Source organism: Brachycentrus maculatus, unplaced genomic scaffold (genome assembly GCF_059751285.1).
Source record: "Brachycentrus maculatus isolate JH-2025_06_01 unplaced genomic scaffold, ASM5975128v1 h1tg000848l, whole genome shotgun sequence".
Taxonomy (NCBI): Eukaryota; Metazoa; Arthropoda; class Insecta; order Trichoptera; family Brachycentridae; genus Brachycentrus; species Brachycentrus maculatus.
In genome coordinates this window covers 507,869-513,868 of record NW_028281575.1, presented here as the reverse complement: position 1 = coordinate 513,868, position 6,000 = coordinate 507,869, and positions in this window count along the sequence as shown.

Sequence of the window (6,000 nt, the reverse complement as noted above, 5' to 3'; positions counted from 1 at the left end):
GGTAAATATTAAGTTAAAAATATGCCGTTTTTGCTGGGATTTAGTACATTTTCTGGGCATTCCGAAAACATGCACAGCTGAAAATTGGCGGTTTTTGATATATGACGTTGATGAAAGGAGTGAGCGATATATGGTAATGAAAAAATACATCCAGCGCCTGCAGCATTTTGGACAAATTGTGCAGTAAATTTATTTTTTATTTTTTATTCGTAGTACGAACGCTTATCGCATTCGAAATGATTTCAGAACATGTTTTAATAAATACACACGACGAACGTGCAAAAGGGTCAAAGCAATGTATGAATCAGTTATTTCACTTAGCAAGTACACTCGCTCTCATTTTATGATAAGGCATACAAAATTGACTATACTTTCATAACAAACCTTTTATTACCCGGATCGATTTGCAAAGTGCCTTTATTTCCGTTTGTTATGTATCATTGACAGTTTCTTGGTTTCTTCTGACGTGTTATTTTTTTTCGTATGGGCTTAAGCTTCGTAACTTCTAAATTGTTTAAATTGACATTTTCAAGAATAGGTAAACCCGATTGTGTCTCGATATTAATTGCCATTATTTACAAAGACATTTAAGATTATATAAACCTCAAAACATCCGAGGAAAGATCGTTTGCTACAAATATTTCTTTAAAATATACAAATATTTAACTGTCTTCAAATATATATATATATATATATACACACACACACACACACACACACAAACACACACACACATATATATATATATATATATATATATATATATATATATATATATATATATATATATATATATATATATATATATATATATATATATATATATATATATATATATATATATATATATATATATATATATATATATATATATATATATATATATATATATATATATATATATATATATATATATATATATATATATATATATATATATATATATATATATATATATATATATATATATATATATATATATATATATATATATATATATATATATATATATATATATATATATATATATATATATATATATATATATATATATATATATATATATATATATATATATATATATATATATATATATATATATATATATATATATATATATATATATATATATATATATATATATATATATATATATATATATATATATATATATATATATATATATATATATATATATATATATATATATATATATATATATATATATATATATATATATATATATATATATATATATATATATATATATATATATATATATATATATATATATATATATATATATATATATATATATATATATATATATATATATATATATATATATATATATATATATATATATATATATATATATATATATATATATATATATATATATATATATATATATATATATATATATATATATATATATATATATATATATATATATATATATATATATATACATTTATATATATTTCGAAATAAATTATTTTCGAAAAGTATGCTGTATGGACGTTTTGCTTGCGGATAAGGGAAGTAGTATTAGCATGTAGTGTAATAATAAATCATCTAAAAATAGGTCTTGAATTTTGCTGTTTATAAGCAAATCTGTCGCAAAAAATTCGTTGTTTGCACTTGTATTTTGACAATAGGAATGAAATGGGCGCTGTTCTTGTTGCGTAATTCGATCATAATTTATTTATGCCTGTAGGAAGAGCTACCGCTATGTTGAACAATATCACATTGGATATTGATCTGTTCCATGTGTCCGAAGGAGTTTTCCGAAGCGAGATTCTTCTACACATTTAACAAGAGTCTTCTTGTGTAATTTTTAATTTGTTTTTTTAATATATACGCCTTAAATGTTTGTTTGTAATGTATATATTAATTATTGAATAAATTGAATTGAAATTGAATTGAATTGAATTATCACATATCGCTCACTTCTTTCAAGAACGTCATAAATAACAAAACTTGATTTTTCAGGAGAGCGTTTTTAAAGTTTAAAAATATAATTCTATGTATTAAAAATAAATATCAAGCCACTAATTGAACTTTTTACTGTGTAACACATCTTTTTAGGTAAAACCTGAAGGTTTTTTCTCCATTTGAAAAATATTTAGTATGTTGAAAAAAATAATTAAACTATACCTTTTCTTCAAAATGCAAAAACAACACTTTCTGCCCTGTAGCGGGTAAATATTAACTTAAAAATATGCCACTTTTGCTGGGATATAGTACATTTTCTGGGCATTCCAAAAACATGCACAACTGAAAATTGACGATTTTTTATTTATGACGTTCTTGAAAGGAGTGAGCGATATGGGACATACACACTGTATTACTATTACTGCACTGACGGGACTTGCTTAGCTTTAGTAGATGGATAATCTTTTCTCAGTATGTATGTATTGAATATTTATACGGGTTGTGTAATTATGTAAGAAAAATATTATTTGTGTGACATTAAACGAATTGATTATTAAATCCGAAAATATTTTAAATACAAATACGACATCCGAAATGTATTTACGTACACATACTTTTACTACGTAAATATTTTCATAATGCATATAATATAGATTCTTAGATTTAGTATGGAAACACTCAACATACATTAACTATAATCGAGATATTATCTCGACAGCATTTTTTACGTTGTGTAGTAGAAAAGTAAAAATGTCATTATTTAAGAAGAATTTGCTATTTACTTTACCTAAAACCACGAGAAAATATGGATGGTTATTAAAAATAAGCAATACGTTATTAAAAATTGAATCAAGTTTCGGCATATGGGGGAAACTGTATATCTACACACGTATTGTTTTTATATGGTCGGGAATATTATTGATTTAACAATAATTATATGACTAATAAAATGTCATTATTTAAGAAGAATTTGCTATTTACTTTACCTAAAACCACGAGAAAATATGGATGGTTATTAAAAATAAGCAATACGTTATTAAAAATTGAATCAAGTTTCGGCATATGGGGGAAACTGTATATCTACACACGTATTGTTTTTATATGGTCGGGAATATTATTGATTTAACAATAATTATATGACTAATAAAATGTCATTATTTAAGAAGAATTTGCTATTTACTTTACCTAAAACCACGAGAAAATATGGATGGTTATTAAAAATAAGCAATACGTTATTAAAAATTGAATCAAGTTTCGGCATATGGGGGAAACTGTATATCTACACACGTATTGTTTTTATATGGTCGGGAATATTATTGATTTAACAATAATTATATGAGTAATAAAAACTTAATACATATAATTTTGACAGAATACATAATATATACATATCGCTCACTCCTTTCAACAACGTCATATATAGTCAATTTTCAGTTGTGCATGTTTTCGGAATGCCCAGAAAATGTACTATATCCCAGCAAAAGCGGCATATTTTAAACTTAATATTTACCCGCTACAGGACAGAAAGTGTTGATTTATCATTTTGATGAAAAGGTATTGTTTATTTTTTTTTAAATACTTAATAATTTTTAAATGGAGAAAAAACCTTTAGGTTTTACCTAAAAAGTGTGTTGCACAGTAAAGGTTCAAAAGTGGCTTACAATTTATTTTTATTACATAACATTATATTCTAAAACTTTAAAAACGATCTCCTAAAAAATCAAGTTTTTTGATATTTGACGTTGTTGAAAGGAGTGAGCGATATATGTCTTTAAAAACATTATGCACGTACGTTCAAACACCGAAGATCGATGACAAAGTTGTATACAATAGTAACCATTGCGTAATTTTCGCTTCCATGTGCACCACGTTTTAAAAATGTAGAGAATTTTTTTGTAACCCTGGTTAGTGATTTCTGAAAACAACACAAGCAATGAATGAATAAATTAGGCAAACTAGTTGTTACAACTAAAAAGTCAGCACCTTTACTGAAAACAAGATCACTTCACAGATGAGCCCACAAAATATATATCCAGCCATGTCCAGAGAACGATTTTTTTTTTAATTTTTATAGCCTATTGGTATATAGCTCGTTTGAAATGTATTTTTGTAATTATATTTGCCCGCTAATTAAAAAAAATACTTTCACTTTCATAAGAACATTTTTTTCCTGTGAAATAAACCGAGAATGAGTAAACGGTGATTAATGAACGTTAATATAAAATTAAATAACTATTCTTACTCAAAATCACCCAGTTTTCGGTAGCCAGTTGATGAATGTGTAATGCTTATTTTTCACATCACCCGTTGTACCCCATTACACATTACGACATTACCCATTACGCCATTGTCGCGCAATCAAACTTGTTCAATATGGTTGTTTTGAGTGTGTTGGTGCTTTATAATATTTTGGAGAAACATGTCCTAGAACAGAAATGGCGAACCTATGGCACACGTTCCATAGGTGGCACGCGAGACGATTTTGCATGCCAAGTGAATTGAGAAAAAAATAAAGTGAATATACAAAAAAATCTAAATTTTATTAAATCAGACATAAGAAGTAGACTTACAGACGTAAATACTGGTACTTGTACTATATTAAAAACTACCAGCTTCATAGCTGTCCATACACCATATAAAAAATGGTATTTAGCATCCAACAACAAAAATCTCACTAAAAATGAAGTTCTAAGAGTTCCACAATTCTTTGATTGAGTCTATTTTTAATTTATTTAATTTATCTTGCCATTAATAAGTACTTAATTATTTTTTCGATGTTTTAATGCTTTGTTTATATTAACCTTCCCTTCCCGGTGATATGTATTTACTACAACTTGACTTTAAAATTGAGAATATCAATATAAAATATAATAGATACAGGCTCACAATTTTTGTATTCCTCCGTATTACTACATTTTATGTGTTACATAATAGTATTATAACATAAAGTTATTCATTTGCAGCGAGGGAAATAAATAAATTGTAAAATAAATCGGGGATAGAATCACCAATACACAAACGTTTCTCAGTGTATCGCATACATACTCGGCTTCATACTGTTTCCGACGATCTCATTTTGATTGCGCATAAGTCGTCGTGCTGAGTCGCTACGCTAGTTACGGTGGCACTTGCGATGTTTTTTTTTCTCTTTTTTAGGAATTTTCCAGAGCTAACATAACAAAATTGATATATTTCAACTTCAACTATGGTCAACATTAAGGAATATTTACATTTTTTTCCGTTTTTAAATCATGTTTTCATATGGCGTACAAAATACATATCACCAGTGCACGCGGATTCTTTTAGCACCGTAAGGGAAGGGTTAAAAATCTGAAGTTACACAAACATTTGATGCATTTTTATTTCCATGGTATGTGGCACGAGACATTATTTTATTGAAAAAAAAAACATTTTGGTACTCAGGCTCAAAAAGGTTCGCCGTCCCTGTCCTAGAATGTTTTAAGTGTTGAGTAATAGGTGTCTAAAAAATTAATGAATTACGATATGTTAGATTTTTTAATGTGTTTTTAAATGAAAAATTAATGTGAATTATGAAAAAATAAACCATTTCGTTACTAAATGGCTGATAAGCTTAACTAGTGAGGAATTTGACCAAATGAGATTTAAAGATTGAGGATTGAGGATTGAGTAACGCTGAGACGGACCGATTTATTCTGTGCTAACGAATAATAATAAAATAAAATAAAAATCAGTTGTTGCAAACTGTCACTTTACAATAAAAAGTAAACTGAATAATAAATACAATAAGCAATTTTTGTTCTTCTTTAAAAAAAAACAAAGAAAACGAGAAAACTGGATTCGTTGTTGCTTTATTATTGTTATTGTTATTTAATTGGTTGGTAGAAACCGTACGTAAACCGATATATGTAAGATGATGGTAAAGGAGGATGATATAGGGTATCATCGACCGCACACTTTGGCGGGAAATTTTATTTGTTGTAAATAATAAAACATATACACAATTGAATAAATTGAAATTTGTCATTAGTAATTTACTCTAATCGACTAGTTAAATAAAATTTATTATTGCGAATTGATTTG